Raw genomic sequence first — 21,315 nt, 5'->3', positions numbered from 1 at the left:
ATGTCAGTGGCACAGGATAGGGATAAAATAGGTAGTGCCATATTGACCACACCACCCAAGTCTACAGATAAGCTAGATGATTTACTTGCTGTTGTTATTGCTTAAGTAAAATGGAAAAACAGAAGTATTCAATAAATATTTCTTTTCTGTATTTGGGGGGGGGCTTCATATAAATCTGTGTTTCCAATCTGCACTTCAGATTTGATCAGCTTTTTAAAATTGCAGGCTAGTAGGATAAATGTTATATGCACCAAAAATGTTTAACTTGATATTAACTTAAATAAAACATTTCAGCGTGCATTTTGTGTGGATCTGCTACTATGTAGCTCCATTAATGCCATGTTGAAAACTGGAAGGAGTTTGTAAGACTACTTCGCAGCAACAGATTCCTTGTTTTTATGTCTGTATTGGGCTTCCATCTTCGGTGTAAAGTAAAAATGAATTCTTGAAGAGGTGGCAATTTTCAGTACATTTCTTTTGTATCCTCATGTAATATACAATAGAAAGCTAAATGGTAAATAATACTAGAAGCTCATATCAGTTAAATCTTAAACTTTCCTTCTGCTCCCCCCCCCCTTTGGTAGGACTGCAGAGACGTAGAAACTATTCAGAAGTGGATCTGCACAGCAAAATGTGGAGACCCCATTTTGGGCACCGTTCAAGCTTTGATCCATTGAGGGGAAGCCACAGTACATATGGCTAACATTTTTGTGCATGCAGGGGTGGGGGGAAGAAAACCTGGTTGAGATTTCCGAAGCAGAATAGCCTGCGATTATTCTGGCTGGAGCAGTGGAATGCGCTGTCTGCCTCGCTGCGATGTTGTCAGTGCTTTGGTCAACTGTCATGCTTCCCCGGCTCTAGCTCCTCTGATTGGTTGTTTACAGTGACTGATTAAGAATACTGATGCCGTCTCCCTTCCTTTCCACTTGGAAGAGAATTCTCTTTCCCCACCCCCAAGCCCACCTCCAGGCTGTAAGTAATTGTGAGACTATGAAGATGAAAACAGTGCAGCCTGAGTGACAGAGGAAATACAACAGTCGGTTTTAGCTGCAGAGCTCTGTAGGAGTCGTTTTCAGACTTCTTACCTTTAGGTTTTGCAGCACAAACTGCTTGCAGGTTTTGGGAGGCTGTGAAAGGACTTAACCGGTTGTATATTAATATTTGATGTATAGCAGCATGTTATCTTGCCTTTCCCTGGGCAGCTGTGTTCAGAGCTTCACGTGGATGTCGTTCTACTGAGGAGATATTAAACGGATCCTTAATCTGATTCTCTTTGGATCTTTCTATTTTTATGGTAAGTGCCAGCATGTATTGGCTGAGCGTAGCTTCTTTGCTGCAGTGCTCTCTCATTCTCTCTCTTGCTCTCTGTTTCTCTGCCCCTCTCTTCTCAGCTAAGCCTAGTGACCTTCATTTCCCATCTAATCCTCATTCTCATCTGTTTCACATCGTAGTGTGTTTAGCCAACTAAAATACAAGTTTTTTTTGCTTTATTTCCTTCCCTCAAAGCCCGAGCCTTTCAATAGTGATTGAAATATGAGCCCTACCTCTTTGTCCTTGAAACAGGAGGCATAGAAATGTGCTCAAAATTGTCAGTGGCAGTGTTAAAAGGCTTCTGTGGGACTGAAATTACATATTTGATAAAGGTGACTCATGCATGAAGATCCGCATCATGATACTGGATGGAGAGAAAGCCACCACCTGATTAGCTGTATAGAAAACAGTAGTTCCTTAGTGGTAAGGGTGCTTGCTGCACACATGTGCATTGTGCCAATATTTGCTATCATCACCATAGTTAAGGAGGGAGATTTCATATTTGCACTGTATAGCCTTCTTTTCAGGCGTTTGCCAGTTGGGTATTAAAATTCACTGTAAACTGAATTCTTTAAGCTTTTACTGCGTAGGGTGAGTGGGAAATGAATAGACAACCTGATAGGTCTTATCTGTCTCTAAACAGTATGATTCTTCAGCTTTTAAAGTGTTGTTTTTTTAACTCTTCAGAGGAAAACATTCTTTGAGTCTTAGAAAGAGAAATGCTTTACCTATTTCAGCAATGCTTTATGATACTATATCAACAGCTCTGATTTTTAAAGCAAAAAAGGAGAAAGTCCTTACCTAGTCTATACTAGAGAATATAAAAATGTTTTATTTTACAAAGCTTGCATTATTGCGGGTTAAAGTGACCTTAGCACGCAGGGACATATGCACCCTTTTAAAGGAGATTTTTTTTTTCAGAACATTTGGTTATTGGAGAACCAATATACAATTGCTTTAAGAATCTCATGTGAATCCATGATGTAGATTGCCTAATTATTTTTCTTGTATACTACTAGAATAATAAACACTTTCTTAATTCTTCAAAGGTCCACTTAAGGGATAGGATAGGATATAGCATAACAGTTCAAGCTCATCACAAGCAGATTTAAGTCTTTTCCCACCTGCCAGCAAATGAGGAAATGAAGAGAGATGCTCCTGTCCCTTTGGTATGTCAAGGTAGGATAAGGATAAAGTTTCTTTTAACTATGCATTTCCTTTTGTTGGGTATAAGCCAGAGAGATGCTGCTGTCTGGAAAAACTTCATTATTCAAAGTGCAGTAGTACATCATGATCCTTAAAAAAGATACCTTCTGTTAGTGCTCTAGCCTGTGATTTTTCTTGAGCTATTAGATTAGACATGTGGACTGTAGGTAGTTAATTTTCTTCTCCAAGAATGAGTGAAGATTCTAAATACTGCAGTTTATTTAATCACTTGGGTCTCTTGGCGCACCTTAGATCCCAACCTTGACTTCACTGGTAAGAGCTGAGTCGCGTTTGGGGAGGACAGCAAAGCTGGCTCTGTAGCTGCAGGAGGCATAGAGATCCTCTGATGGTTAGGGACCATATACATACACCGTGTGGTGGGGAACACAATGCTTCTTTGGGAAAGCACCAGTGTCTTGCATGTATTGAAGAGGACTGCATACATTTCAGATTTTTGGGCCTGGGTGTGCTTACTCACCTGTAGACTCTTTTGGGATCATTACTGCACCAGTTGGTGTGATACTTTAACCTGTCTCCTTGCTTCCTATTCAGTTGAGTGTTAGGATAGAATCCTGCACTCTCTGTGTGGGGCAAAGAGAAAGAGGAATAAATAATCTGTCGTCATTCCCTACTCGGGCACCTGTACAATGCAGAGAAACATTTAAAAAATGTTGTTGGCTGGTAAAGCATTCTTTGTCCATCCACTGATGAAGTGATTGCAGCTGAGTTGCTGCATGGCAACATAAATACTTGGCCTTTCAGTGCATGGTATTAGTGTGTTTTCGGAATTAAAGGAGGTTACTCGCATTCTTTTCTTTTTTTTTGATTATTTCCTGGTTTAATGGAAAAAAACTTTTCACTGAATTATTGAAACCAGTAGGAGTCTTCCTAACGCATCCAGAACTCTTATCTCAAGTGATAGGTTATGACATTGTTCCTGTTTGATTAGATTCTGACCTCTGTTGTTGATTAAATGTAACAAGTATGTTTCTTCTGTGAGTGTATGTATGTGTACGTAAAACTGTAGCCATACATGCTATTGGTTTCCATGAAATGTTGTTGTAACCGTCTGTTGGTTTTTTAAAGAAAATGTTTATTATTTAATGTATAAAAATGCTTGCCTGAAACTGATTTTTTTGGCAGTTCATCATAAGCACTTCTAAATATTAAGGCTAAAATGTTACATATTTTACATGCAATTTTGTTTTAAAATTGTTATTGTAAAACCATGCTTCCACTTCTCAAAATAATCTTCCCCACTGCTAAACAATTAATTGGAGGGAATATATTTTCTTTGTCTCCCCCCAAAAATGTCACATATTTGAAAAATGACTTTCTTGCAAAAGTTAATTTTTATAATTTCTTAAAAACTAGAAACAAAGCTATGCATTACACATACAATGAAATATAGTGTAAAAGCAAAAATACGTTAGGCTTTGTTTGTTTACATCTCTTTTTCTAAATAGTATTTTATGTTGGGGAGAGGAAGAAGATATTATCAATATTACTTTACTATAACTTAGTTCCTCTATATTAAGACCCAAATCTTTTCATTGGGAGGTGCTAATGGAGAACCTTTATGTTTTTGCAGACTTCTGAAATCAACAAGACTGTACATTTAAAACCTATTCTAGCACCTCCTATTGCAGATGCAGTGCCTAAAGCTTAAACGTATAAGAAATTTAGGGGCTCCCTTTTCAGCTGTTGTTGAGGGGAAATCACTTAAATAACATTACATCTATAGGTATGGAGGTTTCTAATTCTCACAAAATCCTCTGAAATAATGCACTGGTTTCAGTCTGCATATACAGTATTTCCTTGTCTCGCAGCATGGTGTCATGTTAATTCCTTTGCAGGGTGTCTGAAGACTGCATAGAAAACAACTGCAAAAAAAAAAAAGCTCTCTTCCTTAGTGAGCCAAAAACACCCATTGGTCTGATGAAGTCATTGCATTATTTTTCCTATATATATTCAGTGTGCATTCTTCATACTGGTTTGGCCACAAACCTGGGTTCTTAAAGGTTTATTCTCTACTTTAGATTGCACTAATATTTAGTCCTACATATTTATAGCAAGTATGTAACATACAGAGTAACTTCATTTACAAATAGTCCATTCACTTCCCCTGCTACTTTCCAAGTTTCTTATTATATATGTAATCATTTCCTTTCCAGCACCCAGTATATTCCCTTTTCCTTTTCTCTGATGTTCAATACTGGCCTTTCCCTCCTGTGCAACATAAATCTCATTCTTAGGTTACAAAGCAGAATCTGGTCTGCGCATGTTTGGCTAGGTAAATTTATCAAAACACTTCTTTGAAACCACTTAGAGAAGTTTTCTTTAGTTTCTGCTCATTAACACTATGAAAAATCTAAATGGGGTAATTTTCACTTTCAGATGAATGCAGGAATATTTATACTGTTTGAAAGGCAGAATTCTCTCATGAAAGTTGAGGCTAGCCAATTATACCATTCAGGTAATCTTAGAGCAAGAACTTTATGCAGTTATGTCACTTATAACACATAAATCAAGTCGAATAAAAGCTTTAAATTGGGACTTAAATGGTAATTCCTACAACATCAGGGAGAAGGGATTTCCATACCCCAATGAAACTTTCAGTTTCTAAGGGCGAAAGTCATCTTTGTCCAAGACTTGCATATACCACCAAAATAAAAGAGGGGATGGTGCAGAGGCATCTGTACTAATAGATTGTACCTTAGACCACAAGTATAAACATATTTCCATGTCCCCTCTTTTTTCAAGATATGCTAAAAGCTGTAAGCTAGAGAAATCTCATTCCACTTAAAATATTTAGATGGATAATGCTGCCCAGAAACTCCTCTTTTACAGCAGTAACAGACTGTGTATATTTCAGAAAGTGTTCATAATACTTTACTTCCCCACTCCCCACTTTATTTCATTAGAGCAGCCATCTGCAAGTACACCTCCCCAGTATGTTCATAATAATCCATTCCATCCTGAATGCTATGAAGGCTCATCCCAGGCCTTGAGAAGAGAAGCTTTCAGGGTGTTGAAAACAAGAAAAGGGGAAAATCTATGCAATAATTTATATCTCGTTTCTAGGAGAACTGTGACTTCACTGCTCTCCACACTTGGGATCTGATTATCCAGAGCCAGGCTGTGGTCCAAGAGTACCTTAAAACCTCTCCCATCACTGACAAGTATTTAGAAAAGAAGAAACCTGCCATTTTTTTTCAGTCCTATGACTAAAATAACTTTAGGGTGTGTACAGACATTTGGGAAGGTTAGATTGATCTAAGTCCACATAAGCTAAGTCAGGATGGAGAGGGATGTAGCAGGGCGGGTATTTGGGGGAATTGGGGGGGGGGAAGCAGGCTCTGGGGGAGGATCAACATAGGAATCAGTGGTTTGGGGAGCAGGGTAGTCTGGGGGAAGGCTGCTAGGTTCTGGGAGGCCAATGGGGTCCATAGGGAGCTTGAGGAGGGGCTCTCTCCTCCCCCTGGGACCAGGGTTATTTTCAGTCCTCTGACTCCACCCACTCCTAGATGAACAACACCACCCAGTGAATCAATCCCCCCTTATTCTGCATGCCCCTCCACCCACCTGACTTACTTCTTTGGGTCCCAGCACTGGTGAATGCTGGAAAAAACTGGCACCAGGAGTAGCTTGTGGGATGGGGGGTTTGGTGGGCTTAGAGGGGCTGGCTGGTCCACAGTGGGGTGGTTGTCCATCTGAGGGTGGGGGGAGGGGCTAGGAGGGCTAAAAATAATCCAGTGCCAGGGACAGGGTAGGAAAAGTGAAGCCCCAGGCCTGGGACCAGCAGCTGGGCTTTCCCAGCCCTGGGGCTGTGCTGGGGACTGTGTAGAAGTTCAGGACAGTTAGAGTGGTCTAAAAATGGCTGACCTGATCTAAGTTAAGTGTACCTTGGAGGTAGGGTTAACTTAGGCCCAGTACAAACATTACCAGTATAAGTAATTGGAAGCTGGTCCATACCCGTCACAGAACAGAAGTTCGAGACACATAGACTGGCTTAAAAATGGTAGAACCAGGTCTAAGATTTTCCCCCCACACCAAAGGAAGAATGTGTATTCTGTTCGCTAGTGATCTAATTTGCTAGTGATTGATTCTGCCTTTGGTTTTTTGAAAATCTATACCTAGCTTTAGATCAGGTCAGCCATTTTTAGACCAATCTAACTGTCTTAAACTTTAGTATGGTTTGTACTTAGATTGTCCTAGCCAATGTAAGGTGTGTACCTGGGTGAGCTAAATTAGATTGGATGGCCATTTTTAACCTCCCTGAATGTCTGTATGCACCCTTAGTGTCAATGGGGATACTCTGAATGGATTTTGGGTCCCCTCTCACCCCCACACAACCATAGCTAGATTTGACCTAACAAATCATTCACTCAGGATCTGAGTCTCCTTTACCCTAGGCTTGTTGTATGCCACTACAGCAGTGTAAACAGGTCTTCACTTTTATTCACTTTGTGACCCCTTTCACGCTGGCATTGTGGTATAAAAAAGTCCTAACATAAATAAGAACCAGGCCCAGAAACCTTACAGAGGAATGGGTGGTGACTCATTGTTGAGGTTGGAATGAAATGTAAAATTAAGCAACTTAAGTTGCTCTACCACAATTTAATAGTTGCATTGGTTACACTCCAAACTTGGTGCACTCAGAAAACAATTATTTTTTTCTGTTTTTATTACTAATGTTTGTTAAAGAGATGCTTTAATATATTACTTTTTGAGATTTATTTTCTTTGCTTTTCTTTTGGTTTCTCTAGCTAAACAGGCCCAGTTTATTCATAGGCATTAGCACGTGTGTGTGTGTGTGTGCGCGCGCGCGTGCACTCTCTGTTTCTCTTTCCCCCTGACATATTCACAACATGCTAGACACAAGAGAGAGAAATTAAAGCAGCATCCAAATGCTCCATTTAGGATTAAAGCCCCTTAATACTGAGTGCAGTGGGTACAGGTAACAGAAAATTGTCTTTAGTTTGAAATCCTTTCTGGTACATTGTGCAGTAATTCTAAAAATCTCAGTTTATTGGACTTTATTACCACTCCTCAGAGAATTATTTGTATCACCCTAATATGGCATTTGGAAGCACCATACTGAGCAATGCTGCACTCCTCCATGTGCACCAACTCTTGAACCAGATATAGTATAGTGCAATTCTAGGAACACGTCAATAAGCTCTGCCTCTCAGGAAAGGTCAGTGTGCCACTCCCTAGTTACCATCCTGGGATCTAATAGGATGGTTCTCAGGATATTTTACTCTGATTTTCAGACTACATTTTCTCCTTTCTAATTTCATCCTTAAATTCCTAGCTGTGTTCCCCAATGCCATCAAAATTAATTCACAATTTTACATGGAATTTACAGCCTGCAAATATAGGCATATGGTTGTTTTCCTTCTTATTGGATGCTTAACCAAATTATTGAAGGGAGGAAAGAGAGTGAATTCATCTCCACTGAGGCAGTTATCCCCAGGAGAAGATAACCTGGTGATTATCCAGTTTGAAATCACCAAGGGATATGACCTTCTTTCAGATTATTTTATGTAAAGAAATCTCTTTTCATGCAACATACTATGACAGAACTCTGGTTACTTTTTCAAATGGAATCCGTCCACCTTCTTGAGATGGTGCTTTTTATGAAATTGCAGGCTCAAGATAGGCATCTGAAAGGCAGGATTTGATAGGCACAGACAGAAGTGACAATTTTTGCCTGATCTGCCCCTGAAAGTGCTCTTTAGCCATGACAAAACAGAAGTGCATGGCTGCAGAGCTTCTTAAAAAGTCCTGGTCCCATTCAAATCTGAACCCTCACTACATGAAGGTGCTGTAAAGTGGAGTGCCCTCAGTCACTTCTGTCTGTGATTGCTGGGAGCAGGGCTGACACAGCCCAGCACTGTTCCCAGCGCTATTCTCAGAATGGGAGTTGGGAAAGGGAGCAGGGGGAGCTCATTCTGGAGGTTGCCCAGACAGTGCTAGAGGGTGAGGTGGGTGGATTGGAGATCTCCAAGGTGGGGAGCTCCAATCCACATCCCCTACTCCAGCGCATCTGGGGAAACCCCAGAACAGACCTCCCTCCCCTGCCTTCGCCTCCCATCCTGAGTCAGCACAGGAGCTGGGAGAGAAGGGGGTGGAGCTAGAGAGGCAGCCTCTCTCCCTGGATGGGCTCTAAATTGGAGCTCGATCTCCCAGCCTCCTGACCCAACAGTTAGTGTCTGTTGGGTTGGGAGGGTTGGTTTAATTCATGGCGATTTCTGTGAAGCGCCATAAGTTAGACCTGGGAGCTGCACTTCTGTCTGCACATTATGAGACCTCCACATACCTCTATGACTCTTTGCAATCCTCCATCTCTTTCCAAGTTGCTCATCTACTTTTGCTTATTTGCTCCCAACTGTCTCTGTGGTGCAGTAACACTGCTTTGTCCTACGTCCCTTGTCATAATGGTTATGGATAGATACTTAGTTTATCACTTCTTCTTCCCCTTCTCCCCCAGTCTTGCATCTATTTTGATCCCCTTCTCCCATTTTTCCCCTTTGTCTCTCAATCTTGAACCATAACAACAACAAATAATCTTGGGTTCCTCCATCTTTTTCATACTAAGAATTTTCTTTTACATAGCAAACCTTCCAATCTAGTCAGAACTGGTTTCTCATTGGGTTATATTGAAAATGGTAAGAATCATGAGCTTAAACTGAGAGCTTGTGTTGTGATCCCTTCTGTTTCTTTTGTAGGAAAAATTGGAGAGGGGTGGCAGCTCTAGGCTCCTCCCACCAGCCTGGATAGGGAGCAGCAGGGGTCAGAAACCAAAATGTTGGAGAACTCTTAAAATGGTGAATTCTGTAGCGGCCATGCTGAATTCCATGGGGTGCTGGGAAAAAGCCATATTTCATGTGTGTAGATTCTGAATTCTAGAGACTGTAATCTAACAGAACAGAGGTGATGCATCTTGGAGCTATTGCTATATTTTTTTGTTCTGCAGATTCAGGTATTGCTACATTGTTTTATGTTCATTCCATGTTTTCAAAATAATTTCCAAAAACACAGGATTGTTTCTAATTTAAAAGGAAAGGTCGGGGGCAGGGGGAATGGAGAGCTGTCTTGCTTTTATGATGAGAACAAAATTTCAAAGTCCTTACTATTCTGTGTTTTTTACCCCAATTCTCCAAGGGTGTTCTTTTTTAATATACAAATTCCTTTGAGCAGAGACAGGGATCAAACTCCTAGCCCCATTTAACTCAGAGGCAAAGCTCTCATTGTCTTTAGTAGTTGTGATTCCACCCAGGGACTTATCTTCATCTTCTACAATGTTGAACATGAACAAATAATGTCACAAGCCTTTTTCTTCCCTCTTTACCTCCTTTTGCTTGCTTTGCTGTTTCTCCCTTTTCAGCTGCTTTTGTTATTCCTTACCCCTTTTTCTTTTTAATGCCTAATTCTGTTTTTCTCCCACTTGGTCTTCTCCATCTCTCAGAGCTTCCTTCCAACATCTGCTCTTTTCTGTTCCCTCTGCAGCATTTCTCTTTTGTTCCTGTTACTCAGCTTCTCCAGGCCTTAGCTGCTTCTGCCTCCCCTCCCATCCTGCTCTTCTGCTTCTCTGCTTCTACCATCCTATTGCACATTGGCCCCCTCTGAAATATGGATACTTGAACAAGTTACCTTGGATAAATACCCTGAGGTCATTGAAAATAATTATTTTATATTACTTGAGAAATAGTGAAAGATCTTATTATGAAGACTTTATTGAAAGGTGTAGCCACAACGGAGCAGAAATAGATTGTAACTTTCACATTTGTAGAACTTTTCACTTCAGGGTTGCAAATTTAATAATATTTTGCAGTCAGTAGGTGTGTGTTATCTTTGTTAATTTTTGTGCCCCTGGTGCAATATGATTTTTAGACCAAGTGATACATGAAGGAAAAGAGAAAGGTGAGGAGAAGGAAAATAAAAGGGAAGGAAGGATGTTGATTTATTTCTCAGTCCAGTCCCAGCCAGCATAAGAAATATAGGTGGAGAAGAGAAGAGGGAGTTATGTATAATACTGCTATTTCCCAGGCTTGTGACATTTTTCTTGGGTAGTAGCTAGTTATGAGAGAGCATTTGTGTTTGGAGTTACTAATAACCTAATTACTTGGTTTAAAGGGGCATCTTTCATCTGAAATGTAGTTTAGAAGTGTCTCAGTCCCTGCCTGTCCCAGAGCCTCCTTTACAAATGTTTATGGTCATTCAAACATATTTTCATAGCCACAGGTTTTTATTCTCCTTTGTCTGCGTTAAAGATTCCTACAGACACCAGGGAGAGCTATCTTTCTTGGTAGTGGTATCACCCTCATCAGTGAACTGAGTACCTCACAGTTCATTAATGGAGTTAAATTCCCAATACCCCTGTCACGTAAGAAAGTACTGTTCTTCCCTGCCTAATGGAATTAAGACCTTAGGTGCTTTGGAAAATCTCATTAGGTACCTTTCTGCATCTTCAGGCCCCTAAACACCTTTAAACATCAGGCTCTGACTGACTTGACCAAGGTCACCCAGAAAGATCCAGTGTGGGCTGGATGAACCCAGGTCACCAACCATTTCTCCAGTGTCTTCTTTGCTAGAGATCATCCTTCCCTCTCTATCTCCCAATCTATCCAGAGTAAATGTATAAAGGGAAGTTAAATGCACAAAATAAACCGTATGAAATAATAAATAAACTTGCATCTCTTAGCTATTACTGTAACAATAGGAGGTCAGAATTTTCAGACAGATGTATGATTTTAACAGGGTTAGCCTCTCACAAAATACAAAGCAATGGTCAGTATTTGTTTGTTAAATAATTTTAGAATCATAGGGGGGAAAGAGGCCTAAAGGGTTATCTAGTCTAACCTTCTATAGCATCCATTATTTTCCATTTCTCCTGACTAAACATATCTAGTTCTCTCAATTTTCTCACTTCTGGATCATCTCCATTTTCAACACACTTGTCTTAAAATGCAGTGCCCAGATGCACATAATTCTCCAGCAAATGCCTAACTGGTATTGAGTTAGAATGATGCAATCAATTCTCATATCTCACATGCAATACTTTTAGTAATGCAGCCCAAACCTGCATTTGTTTTTCTTGTGACAGCATCACATTGTGGAATCAAGTGGTGGTTGTGGGGCACTTTTGCATTAGCATGATGAAAGATGCATCTACATCAGATGCATTAATGCATATTAGCCTAACGTGCATTACTGGTGCATGTCTACAAGCATGCACCCTTAATGCACATTTAAAATGGTGGAATTAAGCTAATTATGCCTAAATTTGATGCAAATGCCAGTATCAAATTTAGGCACGATTAGTTAAAGTGCATTAATGCACATGTGGATGCAACCCGGCACTAACTTTAGTATTGGGTCTGCCCAGCCACCAGGGGCATGTGCCAGGTCTGCAAAGACTTGGCACTAACTTTAGTGTCAAGTCCCTGCACATCTTCCAAAAATCGCTTAATGCATGTTAAATTTAGTAAATCTGATATCTTTTTTTAGAGCAACTGAAATAGTTGGAAAAATTCTTCTTTGCAAGCTTTCAGGTACAAACACTGAAGTCTTCTTCAGCCTTCAGCATTTGTACCTAAAAGCTTGCAAAGAAGAATTTTTCCAACTGTTTTAGTTGGTCTAATAAAATATATCAGATTTACCCAAATAATTTTGTCTGCCTGTCCTTAGACTAACATGGCTATAACCAAAATCCACCAAATTTAGTTGCACTTAAATGCATATGTAGATGCACCTGATGGGGGTGGGAGAGCAAGGACATGAGCCCTGAGCATTGCTTAAGCATGAGGGATCAGTGGCTGGAGGTTTGTTTCTGCTGAGGGGTAATCATCTCCCTTTTTTGGCTGCTGAAAACCATTGGGTTTTGTTTTGTTTTTTTGGCTGCTTATTGGACTTGTTACCTCCTTTTTTTTTTACTGCCAACATCTCCAGCAGCATGGGATCATCTCCAGCACTGCCGTCCTTGCCAGAGCCTCTGCAGGGACAGTGAAGGGGGTTTTAGTTCTGGCCATTTAAACTTCTATGTTTTTTGTTACCATTGCTGCTTTTTGTGTTCATTTTAAAACTTCTAGTTTGCATTCCAGTGCATGCTGTGAAAGTTGGTTTAGATGTTCATACAATCTAAAATTTTTATGTTCATTCTCTAACAGCACAAGCTGGGATTAGCCACTGAGAATTTAAGTGGTCTATGTATTTCATTATGGCAAAGCATACAGCCTCTTTGCTTTGTAGGCTCCAGGGAGAAAATTCATTTTGGTACACAATGATTAAAACTTATATCTTTTCAACTGCCTTTTTAGAAATGCTGGTGAACAGAGAATTTCATCCATCATTTCTGCCTTTATGAGTTCTGCATGGAATTTACAGATATTTTCAATATAACATGATCCAACAAAAACATTATACAAGAATATGGTATACAGGGTACAAGTTCAAGAATTAGAAAGTACCAGAATCATAGTCATAGTCATGCATCTTTATTATCTGTATTAAGACTATATAGTCTTTAAACACATGATCATGTGTTATATTTCTCCATATGAGTCCTACCTCATTCAATGCATAGGGTAAATGGTGTTGACCAACCAAGTACAACTCAGTGGGTGTGTCTATATGTGCATTTATGCCAGCTTAAATTTACTGTGCAGTACATTACTGTGCAGTAAATGGGAATAGGCTGGCATCTACAGGTGCAGGCATTAAAGTGCATCAATGCTGTGTGTGGACTGACTTGGGACTACAGTTAGTCCCAAGTCAGTCCACACACACAGTGTAACTACGCAGTAAGGCGTCTACGTGTGCGTTACTGAGCAGTAACTAATCAGGTGTAAATTTGATACCTGCATCATGCAGGTATCAAATTTATGCTCAAGTCAGTGTAAATCGCCATATTTACTGTGGAGTAAATGTGCATGTGTAGACACGTGCCCATACTGCACAGTCATTTCAGTTACTGCGCAGTAAATGTGCGCATGTATACACACCAGGTATTTATTTTCTTAGCCTCATCGTTTACCAGTAATATGTGCCACTGTGTCTGATTTGCTATATGCCCTCCAAACTCTGCTCTGAATATAAAATCATAAATTTATTCCTAGAGGCAAAGATTTTTGTAGGTGACATATTTTATTGGACCAACTGCACGATCGGGCTAGACGTAGGGAAGCTTTTGAATGCAGTGTATTTTGAATGCACTATATCCGAAAGCTTACCTAAGTCTAGCTCAACTATGCAGTTAGTTCAATAAAAAATCCTTGCCTTCCATGTTTTCTGGACCACTATTGTTACAACATCACTCTGACACTATCACAAATTTATCATAGGCTTTTTTTTATGGCACTCATCACCAGGGTATCTGAGTGTGTTATAAATGGTAATGAATTTATCTCTACAACTACTGTGTGAGCTTAGACAGCATTATTATCCCTGTTACCATTATTGTATTATTTTATGAGGAATGGAGTAGAGAATGCAGTTACAAAAGAATTGAAGTCAAAAGTGTACGTTAAGTTCATGTGGTGAGTTTGAATTGCTGGGGCCTCCCCTTCCCTCCCAGTAATCTAGTATTTTATAACTCTTCATCTAGTCAGAGCAGACCTCCAGTACACTTCAGCAGCAATTGTGAAGGCCCAGCACTTTGCTTAATTAGGACATAGGTGTTCCAAACTGGGCACTTGGAAAATGAGAAGACAATTAGTGGATGCATTTTAAAAGGGTGGTTTAAGTGACTTACTGGTCAGTACCAGATAGAAACTATCTGGCATATGAAGGAATAAAATTTATTGCTGTAGAGCTGCATTCAAATTCCTTATTTCTGTGACTCTCCTTACTTCCAGGAGCCCCCTACCTCTTTCACTGCACGCTTTTCAGCTTCTGCAGCATATCGAGAAACATTCCTATAGGCATTCACTGTCCAACCAGGTTGAGGAAAAACATAGAAAAACTCCTTATTATGTGGTCATGTAACTAAAAACTGTATCATGCTTTAGTACAAAGGGATTGAACTTAGATGAGATGGGCAATCTTTATTTTGACATTGCCTAATTTTTGAGTGTTTGATAATGCAATCTTTAATGGTATTTTAAGGTTTTAAAATAACAGATAGTAATGTTGTTTAGTATCATACTGGCACCCATGATCATCAGTGGGCTTGGAACCTTAAGATCTGAAATTTTCTTCTTCTCACGCTAACAGCATAATTTGTGGAAGTAATATTGGTCACCCTCTCAGTAGAGTCGTCACTAGAGGGAGAAAGGACATATATTTTGCCCTGGAGATTTCACATATTTTTTGCTGACTGAGCAGAGGAATGGTGAGCACAGGCAGGACTGCTGTGTTCTATTCCCAGGAATGCTGTGTTCAATTCCAAGTTCTAGGATATGTATATATATATTTTCCCCTGTCTCTTCCAAGTCTAACCCATTTAAGCTTGGTCCCCACCCACCGCTTCACTGGACCTAGTTTGAGTCTCTTTCCTCTCCCCACACTTCTCCCTTCCCATTCCAAAGATCCTGTCCCCTCTTTCTTCTCTAAAAGTCGTCTTCTTCCTTCTCTCCATGCTACCTGAGTGCTGGCCAGGAGAACACTGAGAGCACAGGAGAGGCAGGATCCAAGCTGTCAGTTCCGGGACCATGTGCCACAATGACTCATGAGAGATGGGAGGTACAATTGCTAAAATGCCCTGGTCAGCCCTGGACTGGTGCATGCCCTAAGCAAACAGAATCTTGGAGAATGTAGCTGCCAAACTCTAACACACTTCACTCGAGTACGTGTGAAGTACAGTATTTTGAAAGCTTGGAACCTGGGCTCATTCAGTTGGGCTTCTTAAGGCTCGCTGAAGCCTGGCCACCTATTCAATATCAAGGTTCTGCTCCTAAAGCATGGAGGCACTAGAATTTCTGAGTGAAATATTGTTAAGGATTTTTTTTTAACATGGGCCAAATATATTTTCATGTAACATCCTTGTCCTCAATAGCTAAACCCTTTTGGTTACAGATTAGAATAATATCAACAACAATAGTAATAACTATTATTATTATTATTATTATTATTATTATTATTATTATATTTTAAACCAGAGCTGTACAACTGATAGCCCATGGACTGCATGAAGCCCTCAAACAGTTAACATGTGGCCCCTTGGGCTCCTACCAGGCTACTGCTCCACAGATTGCTCCAGCTACTGCTGCAGCCAGGTGTCTAGGCTTTCCCTCCCTCCATCAGCTTTTGTTTCTTGCTCTCACCCCAGGGGTGGGGTAGGATGGGGCAAGTGGGTTGCATTCATATGTCCCCTGGAGTGTGCAGCCCCTGCTGATGCCACCTACAGAGCATCCTACCCTGGCTCCCTAGAATTTGGACAGACTTGTTTTAAACTGTAGCAAAAAAGGGTTTAGCTATTTAGGATAATGATAATTTTACCCATTTAGGCTGAAATTCTCTATGACTATTACCTACCTTTGGCTGTATAATAACAACAACAACAACAACTCATTATTATAATATAAAATGTGTAATTACATTATAATTGTTATTATTCGGCCTTAGATAGATAATAGTCATGGTTAAAGTTTGGCAAAGCTATAAGCAACTGAATGAGTTCTTAAAGCAAAAACTATAAGGGAAACAAACTTTTGCTAGAGTTCCCTCTGGTAAACATTTAGATGTGTAGTATAGTTGTGTGACACAATTTTTCAGACTTGACTAATAATTGGTTCTATCTAACTCGAGGTACCTTAAAGAGGGCTCATTTTCAGAAAATACTGTAACCTACCCTCTGTTTTCCAGATAAAATTAAATTCAAAATCTCTCAAGTTTGGTACCCAGAATCTCAAACTATCTCTGAAAATGTGGAGACTTTTTCTTTCTGAATGCAAATATTCGGGATCATTTTATAGCTTATTTCCTGGTGTGACCAATATTTTTAGACCACTGTTTTTTAAGGGGGAAAAAATTAAGTTTATTATATTTTATGCAAATATATTCTATCCTATTAGGATGTTTAGATTTGAGTCCATTCACTTAGATTTTTTAAATAATTTTTGTTCCAGGTTATTACCTGCATTTTTTATTAAAGGAGGTAATATAAATACTGTAAATCATAATTGGGAGTGGTCACATGAATTTTAAAAATCCACCTGTAGTTCTCTTTGAAGGGCTTTGAATACAGCAGCTAAGATGTTACTTGCTATCCCTTCAAAGTAGTATCAATGCTGCTGAGTTTCAAAAGTTTTTCTTCAGGATGGCTGTCAGAGTTCATTTTAAGGGTGGGAACATGCTGAGTGTCAAATGCTTATTAGATGATGCTGGAATGTCATTTCCAGAAATGATGTCAAAGCGTGGGTGCCTAGAATATCTGTAACTTTGTGCAGATTTGCTTGGTGCTGTAAATTTTACTTCTAGTCCAAGTATAGAATTGCACTTGATTAATGATCCTAATTAGTTATATGACCCTGGACCCATTAAAGTTGGTGTTAAGCATCCCATTGACTTCAGCTAAAGTACAATCATATGACCAAGTGCTGAAAATAATTTGAGGTGAATCTTCCATACTTTTAATTTTTTTAATATATATAACAGTGCTTCCTCTTTGTGGTCATTGCTTTCTGGTATTAATAAGCTCAGGGGCCAAAGGTATAGTAAGGGTTCAAAATACAAGCGGGGGGGGTGGGACTCGGAGGGGCTGAGTCCCCTCATAAAAGACAAGAGTCCCCATAAGAAAAGAGAGCTTCTGGCCCACCCTGTGCCTTTCTAACCAGCTCAGGTAGTGGCTTCTTCCAGTTTCCAGTTGCCTCTGCCATAGACCACCCCCCCAACAGCTAGCATATAATTCAAAGCCTGGGTAGAGGGATTCCATTGCCTACAAGATGGGTATTAGTGACAGTCCAGGGAGTCTCCTCAAGTTGTTGTTTATATTGGAACGCATAGTTTTAATATTTTGGGACAAGCCATTTTGATTAAATGTGTTCTCTATTTTGGAAATAATACTGAGAATTAGAGGTAGCCATTCTGTGTTTTAGGAGCTCATCAGGAATCCAGAATTCAGGCTGGTTCCAATATGTTGGCAGTTATTAGTCAGGAAGAACTTGCTTTTTCATTAGTGAATCAGAGAGATCTGCTCTTGATGTTAGCTGGATCAGGACTGGGCCTTAAAAGTGGAGCATCCTTGCCCTCCTGCTGAGACTAAGACCATTGCCTTTCAGTATAATGAAGCACTTCTTACTTCATCCATGGAAATTATTATGGCTGCCACTGGCAGCATTTATGGAAGGAGTCAGAATCCAGGTTGATTTAGATTCTATGAACACCTAAAAAAAGGTTCCTCCCTGTCGCCTTTCTCAAACTGGAACAGGAACTGTAATATACACACTGCCAATATTGCACCCCATTAGACTTCTTGCATTCTGAGCATTTGTAAAATTTTCATCCTTCTGGTTTTTATATTACAGTTTTGCTGAGTAAGTTCAGACACCAGATGAGATTAAATAATTCAGAGACAGGTCCTTCAGTTAAATGCGGGAATGAAAGAGACACTGCAGATCTGATCCTGCACAAAGAACATGAGCAGAAATTGAAGTAGAAAAATGATATCTAGTGTGCCAATTTGTCAGAAAATCATGTAGGAGTATAAAATGCATGCTGTGTGTTTCTGCCCTGTCCCTATACAGGGTATTCCCCAGCTCAGGGAGAAGCAGTAGTTTGAATGTAGTAAACACTAAACAGAGTCTTTGCAATTAGACTTTGCAACAGTCTAAAACAGTGAGTCTCAGCCAGGGTGCCAGGGAACTCTGGTGTGCCACCAGATCCTTTGAAATGTGCTGTAGGAAGTATGAGATGACAAGCAGGTAAGGGCAGGCTCAGGCTCTCCATGCCTGGCCACCGCCCTGTCCCTGCTGCCCCACTTGCTGCTCTGCAAGGAGGTAAGCACTGTAAAACATTTGTTTTTTAAATGAGGTGTCACTCAAAAAGCTATGGAGGGGTGCTTTGAGTCTAACGAGGGGTGCCTCGAGTCTAACAAGGTTGAGAACCGTTAGTTTAAAATGTCTGTCAAATCACTGCACTTCCTTATATGTCTTCAGAAAAGTCTAAACTGAAATATGTCCAGATGTGGCTTGGCCTAAAATTAAACATTGAAGTAAAAACTTCCACAGATCAGTATTAAAGATTTGTAAGTTTAAAGCAATTTAAGATTAAAATGTTTTATGTAAGTGGTTTGTAATGTTCTAAGTAACATGGAGAGAAAAGATGATGGTTGGTAGGCAGGTTGGACAGCCAGTGTTTCGTGATTCAATGCTTGTTACATTAACCATATCAGTTTCACTTTCTTTACACCCCCCTCTTCTGTTTGCTCTCTCTCTACCTGTTGGCTTATTCTATTATTATAAATTTTCTGGAGCAGTGACTAATTTTTTGTTGTGTGAACCCTAGCATATTGGATTCTGAGGGTGAAATTGTTTTCCCACCCCAAGAAACTTTTTCAGATGTCAAAAGTTTTACAGTTACACATCAGGATGAAATTGCAATCCGTCAAATTTTTGACAGAGATAGAGACCTTCTCCCCCACCCCCACCTTGCAACCTGGCATCCAGACTTGTTGCAGTTATGGGTGAGTCCCTGCTCTGTTAAATTTGGACCACAGAGTTTGGTTTTCATAAAAAATTCCATTATTTAGCTTAAAACATTTTTTGAAACTGGCACATTCCATGAAAATTCTCAGTTCCAGCAACAGCAGCGAAGTCATCTCTAATTGTTGTCCAGCTCTAGTCCTGAAACACGACTGGGACTTGTGGTTGCTACCACAGTGGAAATGAATAGTAATAATAAGATCTTTGCAGGAATGATAAAGGCAAATGTAGGTGTTTTATTATAAAACTGACTGATATTTAGGCAACAGAGATTAAATGATGTTTGAACTAGGATTTAAAGAGGGATTGGGGGAAATCAGGGAGATGGAGTTTGGCAGACTGGTTCATCTTTTTCTTTCACCCTCAGAAGCATAATTTACAACTGCTGATACTGTATTAAGGGGAGATTCTGAAGCCCTCAATAATGCTGAATATTACCGTACTGTAAGCAGCAGCCCTCCTGGGTGGCACATTCGTGGGGTAAAGTGCAACTGACCTTTCTGTACAGCACTGAGCTAAGGAACAGGTTTAGATACATAAAAATGATAGTGTGCACAGAAGGATTTGCAGCCTGAGACAGAAATGTGCAGAAGGCTAGGAAATTATGCATTTAGTTTCTGTAAGCTTTTGGAGGAAGAGCATTTTTTAGAGGAGCTTGAAGAGAGGTTTGGGGTTGAAGAAGGGAAGGCCTCATATACACAAAGCCACTATGGAAAAATCACAGAGACAAGAGTGGGAGAATGATACAAACCAGGCAATGAGACATGCATCATTCATTGTTGCGAATCTCTCAGATGGCCTTTTCAATATATCATATTTTTACACTAGTTTACAAACATGCTTAATCTTACATCCAGAATATTATAGCAGACAGGTGAAAATCGGGACACAAAAAGTCCAAAGCATTATGGTGATTCCAGTTGTACACTCTTCCACTGATGATACTCCATTATTGCACTTACAAATAAATTATAAGAGATTAATAACACTTTTTATTTTTTTTATTTGGTGAGGTATTAAAGGAGCACTAAGCAATTTAGATTACTTTAAGATTCATTGGTGTTTGACTATAAATGACCCTGGACAAAAAAAAAAGATTAATTTGCCAGTGTATTTTGGTATAAAAAATCCATCCACAGACAAACTGTCCCCAGAAATCAGGTATCTGATTTAAAAAACAGTTTTGAAAGTAATATACGTTATACATTTGTCACAGGGGAAAGATTTCAGACAAAAGTCCTTTGAAAATAGCTGTACAAGACTGATGTAAACTATCTGTTTTGCAGTCCTTAAATTAATGAGCTACAATAGATCTTTGCCATCCAGTTAATTATAAAGAAATTACTGAAGAATTGTTACTCAAATTATAATTTTAACAGGCACATAAACAATCAAATAAGGGACCAGCTATGGCTAGCATGAGATAAAAAATTGATAGTTGCTATTTATAAAAATCCTTTCAGCTCTGAGTCATTGGTTTGAACCCAATTTAGCTGAGTTGTTGCCAGCTCTTGGCAACATATAGGAAAAGATGCCCAGGAAACAAAAGCTCATTTACAAAAAAAACCCAAAACATTCTCCCAACTGGGAACTTTGTTAATCAGCAGTCTCGCCAAAGACAGAAAGTCTTGAAGAGCCTTGGTGCAAGTTATTAGGGCTGTGCGAAACAGCACCGTTCCGCTTCGACTTCCATTTCAAAGTTTTGATGGAACAGTGTTTCATTTAGAGTTTCATTTCATTTCAAAAGCACTGTTCCATTTTGTTTCGTGGAAACTGTTTCACTGTTTCAATGCTATTTTGACGTTTTGCCCATAGGCTATTCTGCACCCAGCGCTGGGAAGATCGGCGCTGCCGCTGGCCCCAGGTGGCAGCACCAGCCTCCTATAATCCGGCAGGCAGATCAGGGGCCCACACCCCCGGGGAGGAGTCCAGCACAGCCGCTGCAGCCCTCCTGGAGGTGCAGGCGAGCAGTCGATCTGCCTGCAGGATGACAGGAGGCTGCTGCTGCTGGCTGGGACCAGCGCTGAAGTCAAGTAAGCCTAGCTTCAAATCTTGAAACATTTTGAAACTTTCTAAATGTTTTGAGTGCCTTTGTTTCATTTTGAAGGTGTTTTGAAGGCTTTTGATTCATTTCAATTTTGCTGTTTCAAGC

General features: G+C 39.9%; 1 protein-coding gene across 1 annotated transcript in view; it reads left to right on the top strand.

Moving 5' to 3' along the window:
- Positions 1-21,315, top strand: part of ANO4 (anoctamin 4) — a 377,211-nt gene that overhangs the window by 79,496 nt on the left and 276,400 nt on the right. The gene's annotated exons all lie outside the window — the stretch shown is intronic.

Source organism: Alligator sinensis, unplaced genomic scaffold (genome assembly GCF_000455745.1).
Source record: "Alligator sinensis unplaced genomic scaffold, ASM45574v1 scaffold154_1, whole genome shotgun sequence".
NCBI classification, from domain to species: domain Eukaryota; kingdom Metazoa; phylum Chordata; order Crocodylia; family Alligatoridae; genus Alligator; species Alligator sinensis.
The sequence above is the reverse complement of the archived record's forward strand: the minus strand, read 5'-3'. Positions and strand labels throughout refer to the sequence as shown.